Below are 14,196 nucleotides of genomic sequence, written 5' to 3'. Positions count from 1 at the left end.
TCTAAAGTCTAAAACAACATGTTTGACATATTTTCATAAAAAGAACAAAGTTGCTATAATATTAACTTTAAGTATACAAAACTATTTATTCTCATTTCTATTCAAAATTGAAATGTACCTACACTACTCTTTTTGAACTTCGAATCTACAATGATACCTACCGCAGGGAGCCAGTATTCCCTTTTGATTCTATAATATTATAGATTTTGATAACTTGGTTCATCATAGTTCATAACTGTCTACCTGTATATAAGCGATATGGCGTCACGCGGTGTGCTGACGTCACAGGCGCGTCAGACAATACCGACACGTGATCTGACGCGAGGGGAACGCTCGGGAAACTTTGTGGAAAACTCCATGTAGATACTATTTAGTCAGGGAATATTCATATTTAGATGATCGTATTTGTCGTACGTTTATTAGTCAGGGAATATTAATTTACATGATCGTATACGTAATTTGTTCATATCGTATATTATCGTCAATTGCTGTTGTTTGAAAATAGTAATAGGACAATTACTTACCACATAACCTCGTACTTTATGTACGAGTATAACATAATTTATAAATAATTAAAGCCAACATATACGTTAGGCCATGAATCATGATGGATTATATGCATAATTTTCGCCATGATTCTAAAGCCAGCGGGGCTAAAATGGTCACATTTAGCAATTCCGCTCAATTAATTCAGCAAATGAATTGTCTAAACTGTCAAACTGACAAATGTCAAATCAGTACAAAAATACAGAAATTAATTGAAAGCAGGGTTGAATTTTGCGATTTTAGAAAAATGAATCATATTATGATTCATATCATGATTCTTCAAAGCGACCATTTTAGCCCCGCTGGTATAGGCAATCTACCTCAATCGATTGTAAGGTATTTGTCTCTCCGTCGTATAATAATATCTATTAAGGTGCTCCACCACCGGGAGCATTCGGGTGTAGTGTAACGTTACAGAGTCAAGCATTACATCAGTGAGGGAGGAGAGCCGAGCATTACAATGCGCACCTTATAATGATACAGCATCTTGATAAAACTTGTCGGTACATAGCTAACAGCTTGTACTTCAGGACTAGCTTGCTACATACTTTTATATTAATCTGTGTTCACTCACAGAATATATATTAGTAGTGTTCAGGACCGAATCGAGAGCGTTTTCGATTGAGTATAGATAAAATTTATACGGGCCACATGATTATCCCTTAAGGGCTATAAAATAAAAGGACGGCCCAAATCGCTCGGCCCTATGTGAATATCGAAATAAAAATATAACTTCGCGTTATTTCGCCGGGGGGCTTCGTTTGAATATGTATGATGTTGGCGCAGACGAGCCACCGAGGTACCAATCGAAGACGTGAGTGGAGGAACCAAATAACTAACATTTTATAACCTACGGACAATTACTCATTTTTTCCCTTATAATTTGAACAAACCTTGTAACTTATCTACGTCATCACCTGCCACAGTTTTTTTATTTCAAATTATTTCCTGCCCTAAAGCCTCCATTTATGCAAAAACTGCATTTTTTACAATTACTTACCTGCCTCTTCCACTCACGTCTTCAATCGTCAAAGCAAACATGAGGGTTAAAAGTATTAAATGCTAAAGATAATAGTGACAGTGCTAATAATAGAATCTGTGGTTCAATAACATGTCTGAAATCCATTTTTTTTTGGCAAAATTAGTAAAAAATTGCCCGAACTTAATAATCTTGACAAGTTGTTTCTTCCTTCCTAGTCGTATCAGCTCGGAATCGGCTCCAACGATTAAATTTAGTATATAGGGGGTTCGGGGGCGATAAATCGATAGGAATCATTTTTAGAAAATGTAATTTTATTCGTGTTTTATCGAATACCGAGGAAAGCTCGGTCAAATAGCTAGTAATATTATTATTAGTCTTAAATTTGTATAATATGATATTACATTTCTCTCAAAACTATTTGTAACTAATTTGCAACAACTGCAGCACGCGGTAGATGGTAGCATAGAAACCTCCAAGCCTCCAACCATAGTATAAATGCTCCAACTTTCAATTTTCATTTTTCAATAAAATTTCAATCAATCGCGTTGTTTGGTCGACCGTTTGCTCGAGCCATCGGGAACTTTTTATAGTTAAAGTATATCGAGCGACCTACTTCGTTCCTGGATTTGCAATTTCCTTTTACTGTCCGTTAGGGTCTGCCAAGACGAACAAAACGCCAAGATATGCCAATTTCAAAGATTATAAGAAATTTAAAAAAACCTCCGCCAAAAAACTTTAAAAAGTAATGAAATAATATTTACTGACTTTAAGTTAAATAATTCCTAAGATTAAAGTAATATTTTAGTCCATAAATGTTGTCACGGTGTTTCGGGGGACCGTAGTAAACTACGACAGCAGCGACTTTTGTATTTTGTATCGCCAAGTCACTGATTCTCTCGATTCGGGTCGCTGTGAACTGACCCATAAACTATCTATACTAATATTATAAATGCGAAAGTATCTCTGTCTGTCTGTCTGTCTGTCTGTCTGTCTGTCTGTCTGTCTCGCTTTCACGCCAAAACTACTGAACCGATTGCAATGAAATTTTGTACACAGTTATTCTAGAGTCTGAGAAAGGACATAGGCTACATTTTGATGTGGGAAAATATCTTATTTCCATGAAAATATCGATGAAAATTTATTCGCATTGCGCAGGCCAGCGCTCATCCCGGGGGTCCTGGGTTCGAGTCCCGCAGGCGGAACAAGTTTTCAATGTTCCTGGGTCTTGGATGTGTATTAAAATAATATTTCAAAAATCTTAAATATATTTTATGTATAATATTATAAAAAATCCAGAAATATATCGATGCAATTTAGTTCTAATACGATTCAACAGATGGCGTTTTATTTTTTACTTAAATATATTTTATGTATCTATACTTCTATACTAATCCATACTAATATTATAAATGCGAAAGTATCTCTGTCTGTCTGTCTGTCTGTCTGTCTCACTTTCACGCCAAAAACTAATATTATAAATGCGAAAGTATCTCTGTCTGTCTGTCTGTCTGTCTGTCTCGCTTTCACGCCAAAACTACTGAACCGATTGCAATGAAATTTTGTACACAGTTATTCTAGAGTCTGAGAAAGGACATAGGCTACATTTTGATGTGGGAAAATATCTTATTTCCATGAAAATATCGATGAAAATTACTTCGCATTGTGCGTGGCCAGCGCTCATCCCGGGGGTCCTGGGTTCGAGTCCCGCAGGCGGAACAAAAAGTTTTCAATGTTCCTGGGTCTTGGATGTGTATTAAAATAATATTTCAAAAATCTTAAATATATTTTATGTATAATATTATAAAAAATCCAGAAATATATCGACGCGATGCAATGAACATTTTAGTTCTAATACGATTCAACAGATGGCGCTTTTTTTTACTTCGTTGGAACATAGAACTAATCATACTTATTAGTTATTATGTTTTTGTTTATAGTTTTTAATACGTTAGAATATTATGTTTAATAATATTATCACTTGCTATAATAATAATCAATCTATCTTATCTTATAGAACTCCTACTGCATTTCTAAGGAGTTCGAGTGTGTTGTGTTGGCCTATATTCCATCCAGAAAATATATCAATGCAATCAACATTTTAATTCTAATATATGAAAACAGATGGCGCTTTATTTTTTACTTCATTATTATAACAGAACTAATCATACCTACTTTATTATATATTATTGTTTTTATTCATAACTAACTGTTGCCCGCGACTTCGTCCGCGTGGACTTTAGTTTATAGCGCGCGGTGTCAACAAAATTTGTGTCAAATTTAAAAACTTTTTAAAACCCTGGTAAGTGGTACCCCTCTTAGGGCCGCGCTACACCGGAATGGCAGCGCTGAAAGTGCTCGCCTCGCCGCTGCCATTCCGGTGTAGCGCGGCCCTTAATTAATCAAAATACCCAAAAACAACTGTGCAGTGTGCACATAATCTGTACTAATATTATGAATGCGAAAGTATCTCTGTCTGTCTGTCTGTCTGTCAGTCTCGCTTTCACGCCAAACGCCAAAACTACCGAACCGATTGTAATGAAATTTTGTATACTGATAGTCTAAAGCCTGAGAAAGGACATAGGCTACTTTTTACTGGAAAAAAGGGTTGTAAGGGTCGTAAATTTGTTCAAAAAATTCATAATAGATGGCGCCGTGCGTCTTCTACATCGCGCTGACGCTTGCTCAAAAGTCTTTCTATAAGAGGTGGTATCATCTTACATTTAAGTCTCGATTTTTTTCGATTGTTATATCTATTCTACGGTATTAAATAACTCAGTACTTTATCTGTGCAGGCAGTGACGTAACCTTAAGACCAAATTTCACCAACGACTGTTAAAGTTAATGCTCGAATTAGTATCACGTTAGCTGTTTTGTTTTTCATATGAATGAAAGAGAAGACAGGATATTTTAACAAGCTGTTAACACTAACAGACGTTGGTGAAATTGGGGCTAAACCTATCAATGATAAATAGTTTATGGGTAAAGTTGTGTAATTGGGGGGCTAAATAAGCTTTAAAATTTGGCATAATATATAAAGTTTAACATACAAAAATGAAGTACTTATTGTTTGCACACTGCACAGCTGTATTGATTTAAGGGGTACCAGGGTTTTTTTATAAAAGCTTTTGACACCAATTTTGTTGACATCGCGCGCTATAAACTGAAGTCCACGCGGACGAAGTCGCGGGCAACAGCTAGTAATGTATAAATGTGAATTCAAACATCTACATTAGCGGTCCCCCGACACTATTTCAGCAATGAGCAGGCTGATGATGATGAACTATAGCTAAGAACACTCTCGATCATGTCAGCTTTCAAACAAAAAAAACTAGATCAAAATCGGTCCACCCGTTTGGATGCTACGATGCCACGGACAGATACACACACACACACAAACAGACAGACAGACAGACAGACAGACAGATACGTCAAACGTATAACACCCCTCTTTTTGGTCGGGGGTTAAATAAAAGGCGTGCAAAAATAATTATTATACCCTTTTTTAAGAGGATTCCACACCGCCATTTTTTCCATACAAACGTTGTCCCCTGTTTCCTCCCTGGATAATGCTAGTAGAGTTATAATTTTTTTCCTGAATATCTGCGGCCACTAAAACAATGTCCCTATGTTTTCTTTTTTTTCATAATTTAATTATTAAATAAGATATGAACGTTCAAAAACCCAAAAAAATGGCCAGATTTTCCACTGTGTTCAAACGTCCAGAAAACAGATTTGGATAGATTATACAAAAAAAGCAAAACATAGGAACACAGCTCAAGCCTTTTTTAATCTTTAATGAAAAAAGTACTTAAATCGGTTAAGTTTTGGAGAAGGAATCAGGGGACAACGAATCGTTGATTTTCTGGATTTTCTGCAGTTGTCTCTATCGCGTTCTGCGGTATAGGCTTGAGGTAAGGGAGACAGCTATAGATATCACACGTACTTTTTTTCATTTCTCTAGCCGCTGTTGTATCCTCTTAAGCTACTGCATAGCTTTTATCGCGGACTTTGTCGCGGCGACCGATTCAAGAAATACCGTAACAAGAATAAACCTAACACTCGTTTAACGTCGTTTCAGTTCGGCAGACCTGGGCACGGTGTTTCTGTGCGTGCGACTAGACGTATGCGTGTAGACTAGCTGTTAACTGCAATATCTTTACCGCGACAGTCACCGAGTGTCACACGTATTTTTTAATTCTTAGGCATTATCACTATTCATTAGGTACCTAAGACTATTAATAGTTATTATTATTATCATTGGTGCTTTCCCTTTTGTACTTTTTGGTTAACTTATTACTATTTAAATATACTTTTCTGCTGATATATTTTTTGTGGATCCAAGCAATTAAATAGGGGTTGATAGTAACAAGCAAGCGAGCGAGCTGGTATAGGAGAGAACTCGTGTTATATTATAATTAAATTTTGTCGCCACCTTTACACACAACCCTACTCCTAAGGGTCAATTCAGACCGTAACGCGACGTGTAGATGCATTTCTAAATTTGTAGGTACAGTTCTTGCAATAGCTTTTATTTGTAGTTGTAATTGTGAATAGACATTTTCGTTAGTGTGCGTACCTAACGGAGCAGTCAGTAGCGAGCGAGCCATGTACGCGTATATAGATATGGTCACTCACACAACTAAGGGCGCCGCGCACTCGTAGATTGCAAGAACTATACTGAGTTGACAAAGTTTTTGAGCGTGAGTAAATCTGTCAAATCAAATTTAGAAATGCATTTACGCGTCGCGTTGCGGATGAATTGACCCTTATGATTTCAACGTGTTTGCATCCGCACTTTCTGTGCTACGTGTGTATATCCTACTAATATTATATATGCGAAGGTCCGTTTGTTTGTAACCTTTTCACGCCCAAACAGCTGAAACGATTTCGCTGACATTTGGTATGGAGATACTTTGAGTCCCGGGAACGGACATAGGCTACTTTTCATCCCGAAAAAATGTACGGTTCTCACGCGACAAATGAATTTTGAGGAAACGGGCTTTGCTTATAAATTTTTGTCGTTACCTTCCACGCACTCCTTATGATTTCTTTCTGTACTTTCTGTGCTTCATGTGGTTAAGATAACATTTCTATTTTTCGGGAACCAAGATACGGAGGTAAAATAATTGGGAACCATAAAGTTAATAGAACTAGCGGAATAGAGCAACAATCTCGAGCTGTTAAACGAAACCGAAATTGATTTACGTCTGTGTGTAAAATTTGTTTACGTATACACTTAGGTACACAAGCATCTTTCTAAGAGATTAAATTGTCAACGTGCCGATAAGTGCCGACTGGACGTCAAACAGATGAAAAAAAATGGTTCTGCTGCCATGTATCACAATTCACACGTCTCTTTTTACCACGCAGTGTTACTGATAGTGACATCTCGTTTGCTCAGGCCTTTGTTTCTCTATTCCGCTAGGTATATTAACTTTATGTTGGGAACGCACCATCGCTACAATCGATTGATCGATGGTCCGTATCTATTTCCGTGGAGTCTGGACAAACTCTCCGTGTTTTATGTGACGCGCTGTAAAAACGCGCGCTTACTCACGCCTATTGTTGTACACTTATAAATACTTTTACTACTGTGTGTACTAGGTACTATCTATCGGAATTTTCTCGATCGATTACTACATGACGCCCGGAACGTTGCTCCAAAATTCGTTCGCGAACCGCACATTTTTCTGTTCATAAATCTGTTCAGCGGTTTGGGCGTGACGAGGTAACAGACACACTTTCGCATTTATAATGTTAGTATCGATATGGATGTTTCTAATCGATATTATGTCAGCGTTTTCCGTGTTGAAGTTTGAAATCGAATCAGCGCCTCTTAAGGGCCTTCCCTTACGGAGATTCCGTAATTTACCGTATTTAGAGCCTTATAAACTCATTATTTGAAAGCTACAAAGTTATAATAAAAATACAGCAATAATCTTCAGTATATCAACATTCCTTTCCCCGTTTTAAATTTTCTATTTTCGTTTATTACACTCATGATATTAGCTTCCAATGTAATACCAATTTATTAAAATTGAAGCATACTTTCAGCATCTCCCTAGTATTCACAAATTACGTTTATTTGAAACACACGACAATAGGTAGACAATTTCATTACCCACATATTCCCCGTTTTAAATTTTTTTTAGATCAATTTTGAACAAAGATGAGTAAAAAAAGTGGCTTGACATACGGACGGACAGCCCCCGTAGACAAGTGGCAAAACGCTAACGCTAACGCTAACGCTAGCGCTACAAAATGTATGGATTTGACATTAGTATTCGCTAGCGAAGCGATGGCTTATGTCAAATCGCATACATTTTGTTGCGCTAGCGTTAGTGTTAGCGTTAGCGCTTTGCCACTTGTCTACAGGCCCAGTCATGACGAATCTATAAGGGTTCCGTTTTTTGCCATTTGGCTATGGAACCCTAAAAAACAGGATTTTTGTGCGATCTCGGCAACGCGTCAAATGTATGGTCAAGGTCGTTTGCTCGGGGATGGCCTTTAGCTAAGCAAAGGTTTACGAGAATTGGTAACTAATTCAACTGATTCTATTCAATATTTGTGTCTAGTTGAAAGTCCTTCATGTTAATATCCACTAAACTTGCACTTGCATAAGTGACTGCTATTTCTAACTTTATGAATTACTTAGCTGTACCCCACGGTCTTACCCGCGGTTTATTTGGGAAAATTGTGATATTTTCCCACAGTACAAAGCATAAAGTTAATATACCTAGCGGAATACAGCAACAATCTCGAGCTGTCAAACGAAACCGAAATTGGTTTTCATCTCTGTGAAAAATATGTGTACGTATACACTTACACAAGCATGATTGAACATGAATTCTATGAGATTAAATTGTCAACGTGCGGCACGTGCCGACTGGACGTCAAAAAAAGAGTGCTGCTGTCATGTATCACACGTCTCTTTTTACCACACAGTGTTACTGATAGTGACATCTCTCTTGCTCAGGCCTTTGTTTCTCTATTCCGCTAGGTATATTAACTTTATGGTGCAAAGTAGCCCTAGATGTGTTTGTCCAATATTATGAATTAACTCCTGGATATGAAATTTTATTAAAATTGCTCCAGCCGTTTACATACAAACTTTCGCCTTTACAATATAAGTGTGATTATGAGTGTATTTTTTAAATTCTAACCATGTATTTTTTTTAGTAAGGTCCCCAAAAGTGGCATGAATTTTAAATAAATTTCGATAAGTATTCAAGTCTTGCTCTAGTCTGGATTAAGTTGATCTAGAATAGGTATGTATAATCTAGACCGGGGTGACCTGCGACTCGCTGAAAGGCATCCCATCTACGCGGAAGGCCCCGGGTCCATTCAGCGTTTAGTGATCACGGCAAAACGGGGATAGGGTTGGTACAAAATAGTTTTTATTTTTTCTTCTAATATTTTTAGGGCGCTGGGGCATTTAATTGTAAGGTTACTTTTTAGAACATTGGGTCGTTAGGACACTATTGAAATGCAGTGTCGACCGAAGATTAGCCAAGATAAGCTTTTGGATTTAAGCACTGCATAAATTTAAAAATGTTTTATACAATACATCTACCTACGTACATCTCAAAATTAATTTTGTGCATTTAGATTATTCATTAATCCAGTTTATAAATAGTCATCCGTATAATAATCGTAACAAGGAATTGAAAAACTTTAAAAATTGTTTATTGGATCAATACGAGTAATCTACTCGCTATTTATCTGGATAGCGTTACATAATACCAACTTATTGCTCATTCATAATTTAGCTTAGCTGTATAAAATTTTATGTGATTTTTTTTAAAATTCCAAACAATTTATGTATTTTTATTTTGCAATATATTAGCCATAAATGGCTGTATTTTAAGTGCACATTTCGGCCGTGCTTTATTGTGCATTGATAAACCGGAACTTTGATTGTGCATAGATACAATCGACGTCTACTTATAATGATAATAAATGCGCGCAATCACCCAGCTAGCCACCTATGACTAGCAAATCTATGATTTTTTAAATTATCTCTAAAAAATGTCCAGGTGACAACCCTACAGGTGGCGTTGTCAGTGCTGGCGGGGGGCGGGCTGGCGCGCGTCCAGCGACTGTATGAAAATAGATCTAGCGACACTTTTAATTGCCCATACTAACATTTGTTCGGGGATTCGCTGAAAAAATGATAAAAACACCTCAGTCGGGCCGACGCTGCGTGACGTAGGACCTAACCACACACAAGGATCAGAGGAAAGTATGAGGAAAGTGAAAAATGTCTATTAGGCTCAATCCACACGAGTCGAAGCGTCGCGACGCGTCATGTTTTTTGCCTATACAGCATATTCATCTCTATTAGCTACATATATTATTCACGAGAAACGCGCGTTTTGACTAAGTATATTACATCCGTATTCGGAAACAAAACTTAATTTTAAGCACAAGTAAAACACAATGTTAACTTTAAATATATTTGTGTTTTAAGTTAACAATATTTAGGACCTGTTTCACCACTTTCGTATAAAGTGCCTAATAGGCTATTCACAACTTTTTTGACAGATTCTCCACACTTGATCTGTCAAGTTCATTGGTGGATAGCCTTATCAGGAAGTGGTGAAACAGGCCCTAAGAGTGAGTTGCACCAACTTACTTTAACTATAAATGTAGCTTTGACTATAACTACAATGCAAAATGTCAAATCAATGGTTAAAGTAAAAAATGGACGCCATATTTAACCATAGCCTTGAGCTCGACAAGGCTTTAAATGCACGTAGCGAAAAAAGGAACATATCATACAAAAACGCCATTTTTGACAGTTATCCTTTACCAGCAGCGCCCACGTCCACGTTTATTTATAGCCTTGTCTGACCAGCTGTCATCTGTCAAATTCTGTGGTTACAAAGTTAAGGCTAAAGTTAAAGTTAGCCTTAAGAGGAGTCCACACCGCCCTTTTTCCATACAAACGTTGTCCCCTGTTTCCTCCCTGGATAATGCTAGTAGAGTTATAATTTTTTTTCCTGAATATCTACGGCCACTAATACAATGTCCCTATGTTTTATTTTTTTCATAATTTAATTATTAAATAAGATATGAACGTTGAAAAACCCAAAAAATGGCCAGATTTTCCGCTGTTTTCAAACATCCAGAAAACAGATTTGGCTTGATTATACAAAAAAATAAAACAAAGGAACACAGCTCAAGCTTTTCTTTTATCTTTAATGAAAAAAGTACTTAAATCGGTTAAGTTTTGGAGAAGGAATCAGGGGACAACGAATCGTTGATTTTCTGCAGTTGTCTCTATCGCATTCTGCGGTATAGGCTTGAGGTAAGGGAGACAGCTATAGATATTACACGTACTTTTTTTCATTTCTCTAGCCCCTGGTGTATCCTCTTAAACCCAAGTATACCGCGTTGAATAAAAATACTTAAATCGGTTAACGTTAAGTTTTGGAGAAGGAATCAGGGGACAACGAATCGATGATTTTCTGCAGTGGTCTCTATCGCGTTCTGCGGTATAGGCTTGAGGTAAGGGGTCTCCCTTACCTCAAGCCTATACCGCAGAACTATAGATATTATACGTACTTTTTTTTCATTTCTCTAGCTCCTGGTGTATCCTCTTAACTTTAACCATAACTTTGACCATAACTTTAACTTTAACTTTAACCACGCCTCTGGTTCAATCCACCCTAAGTCAACAGATAAGTACATGCTTAGTGAAAATGCCATTTTTGAAAAGTTGTTTTATCACTTGAATTGACGGCTCATCGGAAACTTACGGTAAATCTTATATCTTTAAACGAGCAATTCTTGTATCTCGGAATCTCGGAATCGGCTCCAACGATTTTCATGAAATTTAGTATGTAGAGGGTTTCGGGGGCGATAAATCGATCTAGCTAGGAATCATTTTTAGAAAATGTCTTTTTATTCGTGTTTTATCGATAATCGATAAACTGAAAAATATGACTCTTCCTGACATCTATTGGCGAATAATAATACTATTTTGTGAGCAACTAATTGCTTTAACGACACAACAACAGCTAAAGCTATTCCAGCAGATGGCGTTGTTAAGTAACACGAAGTCAATGAGTGTTTGCTATACCGAGCGAAGCTCGGTCATCCAGGTACTAATAATTATAATATAGTATAGTCACGTATAGTACTGACTACACACATTCAAATATTAACTTACCGTTTTTGTTGCATCATTTCATGTCATTTAATTTACTAAAAGGTATCCAAGGATGGTAAATACATACCTGAAAGAAGAAAAAGTTGTTTTAATATTTAACTCATAAGAAGTAAGAACCTATAAGTTCCATAAATATTTTTATAGATACGAGTTCAAAACATCAATAAACACATCGTAAGTAATAAGTATGTAATACACAGTACCTACAAAATTTTATTCCATTTATTTGAGACTTTGTAAAATGAATACATTCTTTAATTAGGTATTAGCAATTTTGTCTATGAAGTATGAGTAGCTACTCATAGACAAAAAAGTACGTGTACTGCAAAATCTCAAAACGAAACAAATATTAATTTTAATGCATCATTTTTAAAATTATCGCAATTTTCTATAAAATAAAGTCCGAGAGAAAAAAATAGAAGAGAAATAATTCATTGCATTCCGTCGACTTGCCACGAAGATCCTGGTCGTAAATTACCTTTTTCACCTGACAACTAACCGAGACGCTCACATACAATATTACATTACTAATATATATGAATTTAATGCTAGATACTTCCAAGATGGACAAGTACAAAGTACAAACTATTATGAACATGTACCTAATTTTCCACGATCGACCGATAAATAGAAGGAATTCTTTTCAACCGATTCCTAATAAAAGGAGGATGTATTTCAGCATGACTGTCTTTCGGAGCCGCAGTGCCATCTTATCATAGCAACATTATAAAGGGAAATTAAGAAGTGTGTATGTTTGGTACTTTTGTACGCAAACACTTCTAAACGTATTCGAATTTTTGGCGTACCTACTCAACAATCTTAACTTTTTATTATAACATGACTTATCATTTTATCTCGTAAAAGTCGACTGCTATACTTTAATAACTGGTTTTTGCCAAAAAAGGGTGGGCAGTATGTTTAAAATTCATAATAATAGCATTTTTTTACCAAGACATTATTTGCGTGCTTATTATGTAAACAAAATAAGCAAATGCAACTTCTAAAATAGAATCTCATCTAAGAAGAGAATATGAATAATGAAACAATCTATAACTCGGGATCGCTCGCTCATATTCTTGGCGACATTTCCAAGATATCATTTTAAAGGGAAATCTATTTATCTCCATACAAAAGCGAATAGTTTCAGAACCTCGGCCATTGTGAGTTTTGAGTACAATTTATGCTATTTTGAACCGACTTCAAAACGGATGGTTTAACTTTTGTTTAAATTTAGTTTATTATTCTTTTTAGCAATATTATGCGAAGTAGATATTGCTAAAAATAAATTATTTTACGGAATCTGGGAGCACGGCAGTGCTCCAGCCAAGCTTTTTAGCCGGCCGTAGCATACTTTTCTCGAAGCGGTTCGCGGCTTTTTCACACCCCCTTTATCTTCAATGTTAACAAAGCTAGGGATTTAGAATTTCGGTGACTAGGAGCAAGTATTAAAACTAGCTTAACCTCCAAATTACATAACATTTCGATAAATAGTTTAATAGTTACGGAAGATCAAAGTTCAGTTTCATTTTGTCACTCACTGACTGACAGATCATCAAAATTCTAAGGTACTTCTAGCAGACTTAGAACTTTGGCAACAAGGTAGGTCGTTATCCACAATGAACGGAAAAATTATGAAACTGGCCAAGTGCGAGTCGGACTGGCGTACCTAGGGTTCCGTACCGTAAATTTGTATGGGAGCCCCCCTTAAATCACAAGTTTATGTACTTTTTATTACTTATTATTAAAGTTGAAATACAATTAAGTATTTTCTGAAATTTTCAAAAACGTGGCGTGGTTATATCTGTTACAGTTATGATCAAAGTTATGGTTAAGTATCATTCAATTTATTTTTGTAACACGTGTTTCTCGCCGTGTATAATAATTTGTAAAATTATTTTGTGAGAAATAAAGTCTTAAACCGTAAACCGTTAAGTATAGTTAAGGCTAACTTTACTTAAACCTTAACTTTGGCCACAGAATTTGACAGATGTCTGTTGCGTTTATTTTTTTTGTTAAAGCTAAAGTGGGGTTGACAGTACAAAAATACACTAAATAACAGCTATGTATTTCCGCAAAGTAACGCCTGATTCTATTAACTACATAATATTTATTAAGTTTATAATTTTATGCTTTGTTTTTGTTAGGTTTATCTACTACTTTATAAACGGAGTGTTTTGGATTTAATGTACACTAGCTAATCGTAAAATATAGGCAGATCCAATAAAAATATTGTCCTTTCATTAGTACAAATCTCATTAAATGGCACTGGAAACTGGAAGTTTATCTTTCTTTGAAGTGGTGCCATAATATTGCGTACTGCAATGTTGCATATTACTATTTACAGTAGCGGTGTTAGGGAGGTCGACGCTGGGCGACCGCCCAGGGCGCCAGATAAAAAGGGGCACCGAAGAAAAATAAATAGGGCGTCAATTTTTTCAGCACTACCCTGGGCGCCGAAAAAATTTCGCCCAGGGCGCCGATAAGGCTAAAACCC

The 14,196-nt window shown here is 36.3% G+C and overlaps 1 protein-coding gene across 20 annotated transcripts in view; it reads right to left on the bottom strand.

Moving 5' to 3' along the window:
* LOC121736845 (plasma membrane calcium-transporting ATPase 3) overlaps positions 1–14,196 on the bottom strand; it is a 188,316-nt gene that overhangs the window by 164,914 nt on the left and 9,206 nt on the right. The window lies entirely within an intron of this gene.

The sequence above is a fragment of the Aricia agestis genome, chromosome 19, assembly GCF_905147365.1.
Source record: "Aricia agestis chromosome 19, ilAriAges1.1, whole genome shotgun sequence".
NCBI classification, from domain to species: Eukaryota; Metazoa; Arthropoda; class Insecta; order Lepidoptera; family Lycaenidae; genus Aricia; species Aricia agestis.
Note: the sequence above shows the minus strand (reverse complement) of the source record. Positions and strands in the feature narration are given on the sequence as shown.